This window comes from Lutra lutra, chromosome 13 (assembly GCF_902655055.1).
Source record: "Lutra lutra chromosome 13, mLutLut1.2, whole genome shotgun sequence".
NCBI classification, from domain to species: domain Eukaryota; kingdom Metazoa; phylum Chordata; class Mammalia; order Carnivora; family Mustelidae; genus Lutra; species Lutra lutra.
In genome coordinates this window covers 50,809,093-50,825,871 of record NC_062290.1, presented here as the reverse complement: position 1 = coordinate 50,825,871, position 16,779 = coordinate 50,809,093, and the positions used below count along the sequence as shown (strand labels likewise).

General features: G+C 34.7%; 1 long non-coding RNA gene across 1 annotated transcript in view; it reads left to right on the top strand.

Annotated features, from left to right (window-relative positions):
• Positions 1–16,525, top strand: part of LOC125083872 (uncharacterized) — a 64,474-nt gene extending 47,949 nt beyond the window's left edge. The window contains exons 3-4 of the long non-coding RNA XR_007122395.1: positions 1,549–1,638; positions 16,122–16,525. This is a non-coding gene — a long non-coding RNA (uncharacterized LOC125083872). The remainder of the gene's footprint in view (positions 1–1,548; positions 1,639–16,121) is intronic.
• Positions 16,526–16,779: the final 254 nt, after the last annotated feature.

Genomic DNA, 16,779 nt, shown 5'->3' with positions numbered 1-16,779 from the left:
GACTCACTTAGAGATTATAGAAATATATAGTGAGTAATATTTGTGAATAAGTTTCTTTAGAGAGAGCTGTGTTGCTTTGTGAGTATGCCCCTGCCAAATTTTCAATTCTACACAATTCTAGGGGGTGCTAACTTTAGCTTAGCCTCGCTATATTATGGCCTTTCTCTTTCTCTTTTGTCTAAGTTGACTAAGAGTCAACATAGTGTGATCATAGTTATTGCTTGATAAGATGAGGCTGAATTTTGGAAAGGAAATATAACCAGATACGCTTATTTTTTCTGATATAGCACTTCATTTGAAAATATGCATTTTAGTTAATACAAACAAAACCCACCAGTGTATTAATGATTTATCTTGTTTCTCAAGAGTACATTCATTTGAGGAAAGGAAACTATGATCGTGTTTCATGGTGGTGGGATTTAATAAAAATCTGGCTTCCTAAATTCATCATTATGCTTATTTATTTTCATTCTCTGATTTCCCTTGGTTGCTCATATTTCATCCAATGCAGGGAAGCTTTCAATAACAAGTAGGCTCCTAAAGTGAATTTTTCATGTTCTTCTATATTTAGAGGTATATTCTAATTGTAATAAGCATGTAAATTAGCCACTAAGAATAATACTGGATATAATGGTGGATAATAGCAAATAGTTCCAAGTCTATCAAAGCATAGGAGGAAAGACCCAGTAGGAAGTACTACACGTATATAATTCCTTTAGAACTGAAGGTGCTTGCTCATTTCCAGATATGAAGTTCAGGTCAAAAGTCATTAGCATTAGTTAGGTGCACTCATAAACTTTAAAATATAAATTATGCTCTCGAGTAAGGCCAAAAGATTTAATATTACCTTGATATTTCCTTTAGTATGTCCTGTAAAAAGTAAGAGCTCTTAGGATCAGATCTGACATTAAATTAGCATAGCAGAATTACCTGGCAATGTCCCTGACTTTGTATTAAGGATCATAGGAAACAAATAGGAGACAGAGTGAAAGAAAATGATGAACCTGCTAATAATGATGTGTGATATGCCTGTGGATTCTTTATTGGAAATGCATGCATACAGGCACACACACACTTGAGGTACCTATTTCCCAAAGGAAAACAACTGGGAAGCAGCCTCTAGTATATTCAGGATGTTCAGGTCAGTTTAAAAAAATTTTTTTTAATTTTTTTATTATTATTTTCTTTTAGTTGCAAGCAAGAAAGAGCTAACCAAAATTATCCTAGGGAAAAGGAGAGTAGAGTGTGTTTTCTCATATAACTGGCAAGCTTAATTTTTATTTTTTTATTTTTAATTTATTTTATTTATTTTAAATTTTTATTTACCTTCTGAGGCTCAAGAACTCAAAAAATACCCTTTCTTAGCTCTAACTCCCTCTAAACATTGACTTTATTCTGCAGACATGCTCTCTTCATGCTCTAACCCCCAGATTCATATCTGTCCCTCTTATGAAATCCATGGGGAAAATTTTGGTTATATCTAAAACATCCTGTGAAATATACATTGGTTTGATTTTTGCATTGAGGCTAACCCTTATTTTTTGATAGAAGACAGGCCCCCGAGATATGGGAAGAGGTGAAATTCTCCAAAGAAATCAAGAGAGAATAGAGAGCTGTTATAGGCAAACAAGACCTATAGTAAGTCATTTTGGCTATTACATTGACCTCAGATTGTTGCATATTGGTGTTAACCAAACTCTGTTCTGCGGATCATCATTGATCCATGAAATATCAATATCCTGTGGGGGAATATAGTTTCTGTAATCAAATCATTTTGTAAAATGTTTGATTAACAGGATATTTAAATTGCCTTTCCTCCCTACTTTATTGTTTTCTAAGTTGCAAAGATGATAGATATCAGATCCTGAGGGAAGAGGGAGAAAGATTTTCCCGTGCAGAATTTACATAGGACATATCCAAGAACAAGTTCAATGAACTTTAAACCCTCTGACACAGAGGGTTTAGTGAAAAGGAGGGACGATTTGTGAAGACATAACTTTGGCAATTGCCGTTATTATGTTGAGAGTTTCCACCCATCAAAACTTCCATGCTGCCCAATTCTTGGGGGTGCTATAAGTTCTGTGAGTGATGCCCTCATTCCCAACCCTCAGTCATCCATGTAGAATACATACCATATCACTTCCTTTTGTGATGCAGTATAGTGTCTCTGCCAGCCCTACACTCAACAGTGGAGAGTGGCAGGTGTGCTGTCTTCTTATCTGCAAGTCTGGTGAGGACATTTATTGAACTCTCAGAGAGTTTGAAATGTGCTTCCTGAAATCTGTTGACTGTGTGTGAGAAAATCAAAGTGACCTGTGACAGCATAGAACAGACTACTGGGAATTGACTTGTCCACTCAGTTTATCAGGACAAGGGATGTGTGTTTCCTATAGATAGATATAATCATGTAAGATAGACAGGGTGGCATAGTCTTGTGTCCTAACTAGTAGAGCCATGCAGTTAGGCAGAGGGACCCAGTCGTAAGGAGGATGGGTGTGATATGTGGAAACTGTAGAAGTCAAATGACCAGTTGGAATTTAGTGGGTCTTAATTAACTTTTAGCAAGATTCCCATCAACAAAATAAATGCTTGTGAGACCAAGAGCTATATCTGCCAGTCTCAAAGAATGTAAACCTTTTTTTTTTTTTTTTATCAAGTCCTTTCCTATGTTCCTACCACTCTTTCATTCATCCCCTGAATCCCCAAAAAGGTCAGAACCTGGGGGAGAGCAAAGGCAGGAGAGCCATAAGTTGAAGAAAATAACTTTCAGTCTAAAGCAGGCTTAGGTTGGGGTTGGGAGGAAGATATGTGCTAAATAAAACTCACAGCTTTGATTCGTATCTTGGAATAGACAACCTGATTATGTACTGAAATTCTTTTTTTGACTCAAAGTAACTTTACGAGTATCTAACTGTTACGTAGCAGTTAATAGACAAGACTCATGCACCTGCTGAAGTTTTCCTTTAGGATTCAGATAAAATTAGTTCTAGTGAATAACTTTTAAATGTACAAACAATACTATATTTACACTCTGATTATATCATAAATACTATATGTCTAACATATCAGATATAAAAGTTTTTAGTGTTTTGTGTTTTTATTTGTGGCATTTTCCAGAACTATTCACATGCTATTCAATTTGAGAATTCCCAAAAAGTCAGAGTAGATGGTGTTTCCCAGATTATTTAACCTGGAGCCATTTGTTCACTATATACTCACTCACATCTCAGAGAATATAATATTGCATAGCACAGGGCTTGGGAAGCTCTGTATCATGCTAAAATATAAAGAATGAGTGGTAAGCAATGCAGATCTGAGATTATAGAATAAAATGGTGAATAACCTCTTTTAGTATTCTCTGAAACTCAGTAGGGTAGGATAAGAATACACTAAAGGAAAATTATGGCCTATTCAAAAGAAACATCTGTTATATCAGAAGGCAGAAAAACTGTGGAAGTCAAAACAATATATACACTCTCAGAAATCCATGAAAATTTAAGCAAGCATAGACGATGGCAGAAGTGATACCTCTTTGAAAGATAAGACTACAGTCTAATCTGCTATATGGAGTAAATAAAAACTTTTTTGTGTGCAGAGCACACATTGGCTAGGATGCAAATTATAATAGTGATTTGAGGCTTTAACCATCTGGACATTCACTGAAAGTCTCATATATATATATATATATATATATATATATATACACATTCTAACTTTTAAAAATTTTACCTTTCAGAGGAGATGAGGGGGGAACTGATCAGACATTTAGAATGGAATTAATTCTTTTTTAAAAGATTTTATTTATTTATTTGACACAGAGAGAGAGACAGTGAGAGAGGGAACACAAGCAAGGTAAGTAGGATAGGGAGAAGCAGGCTTCTTGCTGAGCAGGGAACCTGATGCAGGGCTCAATCCCAGGGCCCTGGGATCATGATCTGAGCTGAAGGCAGATGCTTAACAGCTGAGCCACCCAAGTGCCCCTAGAATGGAATTAATTATTTTGGGCAGGGAAGAATTGATTGCTACAGTAATGGGAACTTCGGGGAAAAGAAATTATGTCATCTTAGAGTCTACATGGTACTGGAAGAGTAGAGTGCTGAATGCAGTCAGATGCACAGGATAGATTTTAAGAAGATAGTTTTAAAAATATTGAAATATATCTGAGGCATGAATCTATGGCATGAAATTTTGTAATGGACAATGACTCAAAAGTTGAGGAAATTAAAAAAAAATTCTATCCCTGTAAGAAAATGGGAAGTACCAATATAAAGTTGGTATCTACTAAAGAAGCTCTGTAATGGCCTTGTATTTAAAGGAGTTATAAACACAATGCAAACAAGAAACGTTACTGTCTAGATATGTGTGATATTTGTATAATAGGAAAAGTTGACCCAAAAGGCAAAGTACAAAATAAGCTAAAGTAATTATAAAAAGCAAACACAGCAAAGGATACTTTGTAAAGTTCTGATAAAGACACGAAAGTTAAATGTTACACATGGTCCAGAATTTTGTCTTGCTGTAAAGAACACTCAAAGTACAATTTGCAAAATCTGAATATATCCTGTGGATTGATAGTAGTATTATAAAAGTGTGACTTAAAAAAATAATTGTACTGGAGCTGTCGTAAAGAATGTCCTTGTTATAATCTGTAAAGCCATAACATATGGAACAGAAAATGTACTTCAATTTTACTATGCCCTTGATACTGTAGTGGAAAAGCACTGGACTTCTGGGGAATGTGGCAGAGTAGGAAGAACCTAAACAAATCAATGTAAATAACCTAAGAAATGACCCAAAGACTGATAGGAAAGCTTCTCCACAGCTAATTATAGAGAGGAGGCCAAATGAAAGAGTAGGAGGGGTAAAGAAACTGACAAGAACCAAACTACCCCAGCAGACTCTTTGAAGGGTGGAGGGCCCCTGCAGGCAAGAATAAGGGAGAGGAGCAGACCCAACCCCAGATATGCCAGACACGGAAAACTACATTGGGACGATGAATCCCCAGAATATTTGGCTTTGAAAACCAGAGGGGCTTAATTTTTACAAGTTTGTATAGTCAGTGGCACTCAACACCAGGAACCTTAAAAATCAGTGGGCTTGGCTCTGGGAGGGGTGGAGGGTGAGAGGAAACAGAGTCCCTGACCTTAAGAGATTGCCTAACAACCCCACAGGGATACAGCACAGAAGCAGCAGTTTGAAAAATACTTAAGGTATACAGGAAGATCTATTTACTAATCTCAGAATTTGTGCAGGAGAGGCAGGGGTCATTAGATTTCCCCAAGAAAAAATGAGCTGGCAGGCACTATTTCCCTCCCCCACACTATAGCCTAGATACAGACACCTGTGGGAACTAGCACACTCTCCCCTTAGCTGGCTATACCAGTGCACCCCACCATCCACACTCCCATGGACTGCTCCTTCCAACCTGCCCTAGGCTACCCACAGCAGACACTTGCATACCTTGTTAATATGGTAAGCCCTGTCCCCACATTCTCCTGCCACTCCACTGCCTTCAACCTGCTCCCCACAGGAGTCCATCGAAACCAGAGCCACAGGCCTAGTTGTGTGCAATTAAGTCTCACAGTAATCCACAGGATTCCAGAATGACTTATGCCCTGGGGACGGGGAAGATAACCACACACACCAGCTTCACCTCTGTAGCCTCAGCTGTAACCAGGGCAGGGGTGTGGGTAGACATCTGGTCTCACTGCAGGGCCCACCTGCCAATGAAAGCCTCAAAGGGACAACACAGGGAGATCCCCCTGTAGATTGGTGTGACTATAGCTCTGGCAAATGCCTGGTTTGACCCAACTCAAGCCCAAGGCAGCTCTACACTGCATCATTCCCTGCCCATAAGAGGTAATGAGAGCCATTGCAGATGACTAGACTGTAGGCAAACACACCTCAGCCACAATAAGAGGTTAACATGACACACACAGGAGATAGCCTTGAAGAGCCAAGTTTTGGTGAACAGGGGACATTGCACTGCAGCACTACAGGACCACTACTTGGAAGAGCAGGAGACACAGCTCACCTTCCTAACACAGAGAAACAGACACGAAGAGTTGGACAAAGTGAGGAGACAGAGGAATATGACCCAAGTGAAAGAACAAGATAAAAGTCACAGCAAGATGGCTAAACTAAACTGAGTAAAGCAATTTACCTGATAGAGAATTTAAAGTAATGGTCATAAAGATACTTGCTGGACTGGAGAAAAGAGGAGAGGACTTAAGTGAGACCCTCAATAAATAGGAAATATATATTAAAAAAATCAGATGAAGAACTCAATAGTTGAAATTAAAAATATGCCACGTGGAATAAATAGACTAGAGGAAGCAGAATAATGAATTAGTAACCTGGAGGAAAGAGTAGTAGAAAGCAATCAAGTTGAACGGAAGGAAGAAGACAGAATTAAAAAGTAGAATAGTTTTTTCTAAAAAAGTGGACAGATTAAGGGAACTCAGCAACACCATGCAGTGTAGAAAAACTAACATTATGTGAGTCTGAAAAGAAGTAGAGGCAGTAAAGGGGGCAGAAATTTTATTTGAAAAAAATGATAGCTGAAAACTTCCTGAATCTGAGGAAAGAAACAGAAATCCAGATCCAGGAAGCACAGAGATCCCCAACAAAATCAATCCAAGGAGGTCCACACCAAGAAATATAAGAATTAAAATGGCAAAAAGTAGTGATAAAAAGAGAATTTTAAAAGCAGCAAGAGAAAATAGTTATATATAGGGACGCTCCATAAAGTTGTTAGCTGATTTTTCAGCAGAAACCTTGCAAGCTAGAAGGGAGTACATTATATATTTAAAGTACTGAATGACCCAAACTTATAGCCAAAAATACTCTATTGAGTAAGGCTATCATTCAGAATAGAAGGAGAGCTTCTCACACAAACAAAAGTTAAAGGAATTTATGATCACTAAACCAGTTACAAGAAATGTTAAAGGGGATATAATCAATAAGGGAACAATTCAACAGGAATATTTAACAACTGTAAATACTTATGTACCCATCATGGGAGCACTCAAATACAAATAGCATCTGTTAATGAACATAAGGAAAATAATTGATAGTAATAAAATAATAGTAGGAGACTTTAGCAATCCACTTATAGCGATGGATAGATCATCTAAACAGTAAATCAACAAGGAAACTATGGCTTTGAGTGATACATTGGACTAGATGCATCTAACAGATAGATTCAGAACATTCCATCCTAAAACAGCAGAATATACACTCTTTTCAAGTGCAAGTAGAATATTCCCTAGAATAGATCACATATTAGGTCACAAAACGAGTCTCAACAAATTCAAAAAGAGTGAAGTTCTATCATGCATCTTTTCTAAACACAACATTATGAAAGTAGAAATCAACCACAAGAAAAAATCTGGAAACAACAAAAACAGATGAAGGTTAGTAACAGCTAAACAATGAATGGATCAACCAAGAAATCAAAGAGGAAATCAAGAAATACACTGAGACAAATGAAAATGAAAATGGAAATACAACAGTCTAAAATCTTTGGGATGCAGCAAAAGTAGTTCTAAGAGGGAAGTTTATAGCCATGCAGACCTACCTTATGAAGCAAGAAAAATCTCAAATAAACAGCCTAATCTTAAACCTACAAAAGAGAGCCTACAGAAAGAACAAATAATCCCAAAATCAGCAGAAGGAAGGAAATAATAAAGAGTAGAGCAGAAATAAATAGAAACTAAGAAAACAACTGAACAGATCAATGAAAATAGGAGCAGGTTCTATGAAAAGCTCAACAAAATTGATAAGCATTTAGCAAGAGTCATTAAGGAAAGAACTCAAAATCAGAAATATAACAGGATAAATAACAACTGACACCACAGAAATAAAAAGAATTATAGGAAAATATTATGAAAAATATATGCCAACAAATTGGACAAGCTAGAAGAAATAAATTCCTACAAACATATAACCTCCCAAAACTGAATCAGGAAGAAATAGAAAATTAAAACAGACCAATTACTGGCAATGAAGTTGAAACAGTAACTAGAAACTCCCAAAAACGAAAGTGCAGGACCAGTCAACCTCACAGGGGAATTCTACCAAACATTTGAAGAAGAGATATTCTTCTCAAAATATGCCAAAAAATGGAAGAGGAAGGAAAGCTTCCAAATTCATACTATGAGCCCAGGTTTCCCCTGATACCAAAACCAGAAAAAGCCACAGAAAGAGATAGATAGAGAGAGAGAGAGAATGAGCTATAGGCCATTATCTCTGATATACACAGATGAAAAAAATTCTCAGCAAAATAGTAGCAAACGAAATCCAACAATATATTTTAAAAAATCATACACCACTATCAAGTGAAATTTATTTCCAGGATGGTTCAATATTCACAAATCAATCAATGTGATATACACATCAATGAGAAAAGGATAAAAACCATATGAACATTTCAATAGGTGCAGAAAAAGTATGTGACAATATATAACATCCATTCATGATAAAAATTCTGAACAAAGTAGGCTTAGAGGAAAATACCTTAACATAAAATCTGTGTATGAAAAACCCACTGCTAACATCACACTCAGAGGGGAAAAACTGAGAATTTTTCCTGTAAGATTAGGAATAATGTCCACTCTCACCACTTTTATTCAATATAGTACTGTAAGTCCTAGCCACAGCAAATAAGAAAAAGAAATAAAAGGTAGCCAGACTGGTAAGAAAGATGTAAAACTTTCACTATTTACAGATGACATACTATATGTAGAAAACCCTAAAGATTCCACAACAAAACAAAGCAAAACAAAGCAAAACCTATTAAAACTGATAAGTGAATTCAGTAAAGTCAGAGAATACAAAATCAATTACAGAAATCGGTTGCATTTCTATACACTAATAATGAAGTAGCAGAAAAAGAAATTAAGAAATCAGTTCCATTTACAATTGTACCATAAACAATAAGATACATGGGAAGAAACTTGACCAATGAGGTGAAAGACCTGTACTTTGAAAATTATAAAACATGGATGAAATAATTGAAGATAAAAATAAATGGGGATATATTCCATATTCATGGCTTAGAAGACTGAGTATTGTTAAAATGCATATACTGCCCAAAGCAATCTACACATTTTATGATCCTTGTCAAATGCCAACAGTATTTTGCACAGAACTAGAACAAATTATACTAAAACTTGCATGGAACCACAAAAGACCCCAAATAGCCAAAGCAATCTTGAAAAAAGGACAAAACTGGAGGCATTACAATCCCAGATTTCAAGTTATATTACAAAGCTGCAGTAATTAAAAGAGGATGGTACAGGCCCCAAAAGACACTTAGGTCAATGGAATGGAATAGAGAAGAGAGCCCAGGAATAAATCCATGATTATATGGTCAATTAATCTTTGACAAAGTAGGTAAGAATATGCAATAGGAAAAAGTCTTTTCAACAAATGGTGTTGGGAAAACTGGACAGCTACATGCTAAATAATGAGATTAGACCACTTTCCTATGCCATACATAAAAATAAACTAAAAATGGATTAAAGACCTCAATGTGAGACCTGAAACCATAAAAATCCTAGAAGAGAGCACAGGCAGCAATTTCTCTGACATCGGCCATACAAACATTTTTTTAAAGATATGTCTCCTGAGGCAGGGGAAATAAAACCAAAATTAAACTGTTGGTACTACATCAAAATGAAAGCTTCTGCACAGCAAAGGAAACAATCAAGGAAACTAGCATCCTATTGAATGGCTTCACAAGTGAAGATAATTGCAAATGATACACAACTCATCACCAAATAATAAGTAATCCAATTAAAAATTGGCAGAAAACATGAAAAGATATTTCTCCAAAGATATACAGATAGCCAACAGACACATGAAAAGATGCGTAACATCACTCATCATCAGAGAAATGCATATAAAAACCACAGTGAGATATCACCTCATACCTGTCAGAATGGCTAAAATAAAAAACACAAGAAACAACAAGTGTTGCCAAGGATTTGGAGAAAATGGAACTTTATGCTCTGTTAATGGGAATGCAACCTGGTGCAGCCACTGTGGAGGATAGTATGGGGTTCCTCAATCAGTCAATCAATCAATCAATCAATCAAGAATTACCACATGATCATGAATTCCACTAATGTATATTTATTCAAAGAATATGAAAACATTATTTCAAAAAGATATAATGCTGTTTATTGCAGCATTATTTGTAATAGTGAAAAAGGGAAGCAACCCATGTCCATCAATAGATGAGTGGATAAAGAAGTGGTGTGTATACACATATATATATATATATCACATACACACACATACATACATACATACAATGGAATATTACTCAGCCATAACAAAGAATGAAACATTGCCATTTGCCATTAGCAACAACTTAGAAGCAACTAGAGGGTATATTATGTGAAATAATTTAGTCAGTCAAAGACAAATACCATATAATTTCAGTTATATGTGGAATTAAAGATACAAAACAAATGAATAAAATAAAAAAGAAGACAAAAGCAGGGTCTTAACTATAGAGAGCAAACTGGTGTTCACCAGAAGGGAAATAGGTGAGGTATGGGTGAAATAGGTGAAAAGGATTGAGAGTACACTTATCATCCTGAGCACTGAGTAATATATAGATTTGTTGAATCTTTATATTGTACACCTGAAATTAAAATAACACAGTATATTAATTATTCTAGAATTTAAAAATATATAAAAGAAAAAAGTTTTAAGTGTTAAGTATATTATCATCATTTACACCATTTTTTAAAAAGTCATGGCTTTTATTCATTTTGTTCAAATTTGAATCGTGACTCGTGTGTATATTTTTACCCACTGAAGGCATCTAATTTTCTTCTCTGTTCTTTTTTGAATAAAGTAGCATGCTATTGTCCCATTGCCAGTATCACACAGAATATTTTTTTGTGGTCCCCAAAGTGGGGCTTGAACTCATGACCTTGAGATTAAGATCTGAGCTGAGATCAAGAGTCAGATGCTTAATCGACAGAGCCACCCAGGTAACCTCCACAGAGATTCTTTGTTAGACAATTTGGAATTAAATCTGTGACCTTTTCAAGATAGTTTTTATGGAGTTTTTGACTTGCCTTTATAATATAGTTCACTTATATTCTAAGGATGTTGGAAAATTGACAAACATTTGCATGCACTGTTTGCCTGGATTAAATATATTATTTCTTTGGACCTCTAACTTCCTCTTTTCGTATTTCTGTTCCTTTATGTGAAATACATTAATGCATCTATTTCCTTCTCTTGGAAATTGGGCATGGTAGGTTGATATCTGAGTCTTTTATATTTAAAAATACATTCATTGGCTCTCGTTCTTGATTGTTAGTTTTGCTTGCTATGGAAATCTAGTTTAAAAATTTTAATTTAATTTTTTTTCCCTCAGATTGTGAAGCTATTGTTCCATTATTTTCAAGGATGCCAATCTGATTCTTATTGCAAGTAACACTTCCAGCAACCTTCACCAGAGTCTATACAAAATATTTATTGATCCCTTCCCCCCGCTTAAAATATGGATGTCTTGATAGACTAATTCTCATGGGTTTTATAATTAATTCAATAGATGGGTTCTTGGGACATCCTTTCAGTCTTATGAATTGAGTTTATCTTAAAAGAACCTAAGATATCTATTATCTATCTATCTTCCCTTCTCTTGTCTTACTGCTATTCTTCTAAAATATTTTATTTTTATTTATAATTATTTTTATTCAATATATTCAAATAAAAGCTATAGAGTATTCTGAATTCAGTCTCTATGTCTCATCTTTTGTCTTCTTTTTTCTAGCTCTTTTAATTTATCTTCCTGGCAAATTAAAGATAGTATGTCCTAGTTTCTAATACATTTTTCCAATAAATTTTTATGTGCATTATATTCAGAAACAATCTTATTACCTATTACACTTATAATCTTTATAACTTTTAAGATTCATTTCCATTTCTTTCTTTTTTTTTAAAGATTTTATTTATATATTTGACAGAGATAGAGATCAAAAGAAGGCAGACAGGCAAGCAGAGAGAGAGGAGGAAGCAGGCTCCCTGCCGAGCAGAGAGCCCAATGTGGGCTCAATCCCAGGGCCCTGAGATCCTGACCTGAGCTGAAGGCAGAGGCTTAACCCACTGAGCCACCCAGGCACCCATCATTTCCATTTCTTATTCTTGGAGAAGAAAACAATGTGATCAGCTGCTCCCTATTTCTTTGTGGGAAAGGTTTTGGATTGATCGAAGAACACTCAAAGCAGAGAGAAAAAAAAATGCACAGAAAGTAGAAGTTTAATGAGGTATTAGTACCATCTATAAGAAGTTTCTAGTCATTGAAACATCAGGAGAGTTGAAAAAAAAAACAAAGAAATCTATCATACCCGTTCAACTGGATATGAATTAGGAACAGAAGTGGAAGACATAAAATTATTTCTGAATCAATGAGAAAGTTACAAAGAGCTCAGAAAAAATTGACTAACAGAAAGCACAGGAAGGCATAGAGCAGATCAAAAACAAAGAGGTAAGAAAAGAAAACTGAAATAAAAAAAAAAAAGAGAGAAAGATAGAAAGAAAGAAGAAGATGTAGAGGGACCATAGGACAAAGTGATAAATATTGAAGATAGGCAATGGTGACACAACAAACATATAAGTGAAGTCCTAAGAGGAAAAACAGAGCAATGGGACAAAACAAATATTTAGAATTATAATTCATGAAATATCCTTGAAATAAAAGATTTTTATTCACATTATTAAAAAGGCACATTCTGTACCAAAGAGAATTGATACAGAATCATCTGTACCAAACTGTTTCCTAATGAAATTATTAGAAAAAAGGATAAGGAAAATAATACTGTCAGCTGCAAGTCAAAGATACATTTATTCAGGATTTTTGAAGTTATAATATAGTAACAAAATACCCTTAAAAGATAACACCATTTTATTAGATAGTTGAGTCACAGAAGTTGTTGAAAGAAGGAAGGCAAGGAAATGAATATATTCTAACTTTATTATTTATCAGTTTGGAGAGCCAGAATATACTGTCTCAAGAAAGAGGGAGCTAAGAGTGTCATATGTTGATACTAATAACAATAGGACACAATAATAGAGTATCCTAAATATCAGAATATTTAAAGAAGAATAACTAAACTGTCTACATCTGAACCACATCTAATGCAGTAAACCCTAACATAAAATAACATGACAGAACTGACAAAAATTTTTAATAAGATTAAATTGCTTATTGAAAAATAAAAATATCTTCAGATTGCTCATAAAGCAAAATTCAGTTATCTGTTGTATGCAACAGACATATATAATTAAAGGAATTCAGGAAGCTTGAAGGTCAAGGATATAGCAGGTTTAAAAATGGAGGATACAACATTGCAAGGAAGAATTCAGTCATAGAAGTATTAAGTGAACAATAGAAGTCAGTTTATAATTCTAAAGGCTACAACTTAAAAGATGACATGATAGCCATGAATATTTATCCACCCAATAGCAAAGCAGATGTTGTAAGGAAGCAAAAGCTATTAGAGATCCAAGGCAAATAGGCTGAAGCCCAGACATAGCAGGAGAGTTCAATATACTCTTTTTGCTAAGGAGAGATCAAATAGTAAAAAGCAAGAATAGAGAAAACCTAAAGAGCATAAAAAGTAGATCTTACAGGTATATAATGAACTTTGTACCCTAACAATGAGAACAATTAAGAAATAATTTAAAAATAAAAGTAGAAACTATTAAGCTTGAAAACAGTAGAACTGATAATATAAGGAGCAGGTTCATCGAAAAGGATGAATAAAATGACCCGGAATGGCCTAATCAAATAAACAATGGATAATATATAAATACACAAAATAATCAATGACAAAAAGAACAAAACCAAAAGGAATTGAAAGCTTTAAAAATTTTATAAAACTATACAATAAATTTGATTTTTTTCTAGGAAAAAATAGTTTACCAAAATTATACCAAATATTACCCAGAATAAATGGAAGACTTCATTCCATGGAAACAAACAAAGAGTCATCCTTGCAAAATGCCCTAGGTCCAGCTGATTCCACATGGGAATTGTATAAATTTAAAAAGTGAATAATCATGATACTACTTAAAATGCTTCTGAGCATATATAATGAAAGAAAGCATCCAAATTCTTCATACAAGGCAAGTAGAGCATTTATAATAAATCTCATAATCTTGCACAAAAAAAGAAACTAAAGACCAATCTCATTTTTCCACAAATCAAAGTCTAATGCAATATCTAAGACAAAGTCTAGCAGAGTCCAGTATCACATTCACCACTTTAAAGCAGTGACGCACTAAAGTTTTACTTTAAAATGACAAGATAAGTACCAGCTGGCATGTAGAGAACACACATTTGCCATCAATTAATATATGCATTGAGAAAATCATGCATCAGGAGTACTGGAAACAAGGGATGGTGTTAAAATAATATTCCTTGTATTTTCAGGTGAGAGGATATCTAAGAGAGATTGCCAGTAATCTAATTTGTAATTTTTAAACTAAGATGATTTGCAAAAATTAGCATGTCTTTTTTGCATTATTATTACAAAAGCAGTAAATTTACAGTATAGAAGTATAAAAATAAGAAAAACAGACCCTATTCTTATTGCCTGCAGATTGCTGCTATAGACATTTTATATATATCTTTCCAGATCTTTTCTAATATGTATGTATGTGTGTTTGTGTATGTCTCTGTGTGTTGCCAGGGCCTGTCTAAACCATTTTACTTGAAATTAAAATGTATGTCTCCATGAAATTCTACAGTCTAGTGCTCTATTTCTGGAGCTCTAACAACTAATATCACATTAGATCACATCAATTTGTTCAATAGAGAAACATAATAAATTAATGAGAGGCTAAAAAATATTTATGTCTTTTCTATGCTAGTCATTGAATAATTAAATAAGAACCATCTCATTTAGTCAAAAACAATAAGAAATTCCATATAAAGAGGTGTATATTATTCCTAATACACAGAAAATGATAGATAAAAGAAGATCATTTAATTTATTCATAGGCACATTTTTGCACATTTTTAATAAGAAAATTGGGATTTATATCTAGACCTAACCAATCCCAAGACCATTCTGCTTTTGTTTTGTTTTGTTTTTTTTTGTTTGTTTTTTTGCCACATATGTTCTTTCTTCCACATTTTTCTCATTGTTCCCTGGTATAAAACCCGAGATAGTATCCTTGAACATCCATGAGGAATATTTACCCACCAACACATTGTCACTCTGAGATATATCAGAATTATGGTACACCTGTTGTCTCTAACGTGGACTGCTCTCCAGCTGACTACCAAACATCTAGCAGCATTCACACTCACATACTTAACTCTTTTCAAAAACAATGCTGCTATTATTCCATAAGGAAAGAAAAAGTATACTCTGGCTCTTTTCTGCTTATAACATAAATTCACATTAAATAAAAAGATCTGACTATTCTTGTAAGTAAACTTCTATGCCCAAAATACCTATCCTGTCCCATCAAGCCGCACTCGCCCTCAGTAATCAGAAAGTGTAGTGTGAATCGTTCTGTTGTGGCATACCTTAATATACAGGTCTTAGGGTCAGAAAGAAAATAAACAATGCAGGTTATTTTTTTTGTTTCTATGTTCTTTTACTTTACTGACCATAACTTTAATGCCTGTGTGCCAAATGAATAAGGGTTATGGCTCCTTTGAAAGCCCCTTGGAATTTATTTCAGAGGCTTGCATTGGCCAAACATGCATATTGACCCACTCTTTGCCTTATTTCCTGTTTTAATTGAGTGTCAAAGGTTACACGTTGCTATTAGAGTAAAACATGACTGGCAGCAGAGGTCAGGGACTCTCTGGCATTCTATTAGAGCCATAAAAACAAAACAGAATGATAATTTCACCTGTTCTAACCTCAATTTTTCCAGGATGGGACAGACATTGACCTTATTGTTTGTCAGCCATTGACTCTATAAACTTCAGCTACCCTAATTCTGCTTACTAAACAATAAGAGTGCTTTCGCAACAAGGATGAAAAATAAAACAATGTAAAATACTCAGAGATGACTCAAAGGAGAGACATATCCAGGTGACAGGAAAGATAAAATAACTTCTTTTTTATTCCTAGGTCACATCCCTCCTTTGGATAGTTTACAACAATAAAGATTTCTACCAACAACTTTCAATTTTATCTTCTTTTGTGGAATACCTTATAACTTCCTTTATGTGAACAAGTACAAGCAATAAATCTAATAAATTGCTCATGCTACCTAAAACCTATTTGGCACTTGAAGGGTTTATGAATTTCTGTGGAAGTTTTCTCCACCTTCCCTACCCTTTAAAGTTTTGGCTGAAATGTAGGTAGATGTTCAAGGGCATAACTAATGTCTTTTCTAATCTCTTTTCCAAAGAAGATAAAAAAGAAAGCATATGTTAAATGTTTCCTTTTAAAAGTATTTGAAAAATGATTTCTAATCAATAATTTAATGAAATAAATAAAGGTTATAATCTGAAGATAAGTTTCCTCCAATTTCAGAGTCTGATTTTATATAGTTTTTTTTCTGATGAGTAATTGAGTAAAGTTTTTTTTTTTTTTAAAGATTTTATTTATTTATTTGACAGAGAGAGATCACAAGTAGATGGAGAGGAAGGCAGAGAGAGAGAGAGAGAGAGGGAAGCAGGCTTCTTGCTGAGCAGAGAGCCCAACGTGGGACTCGATCCCAGGACCCTGAGATCATGACCTGAGCCGAAGGCAGCCGCTTAACCCACTGAGCCACCCAGGCGCC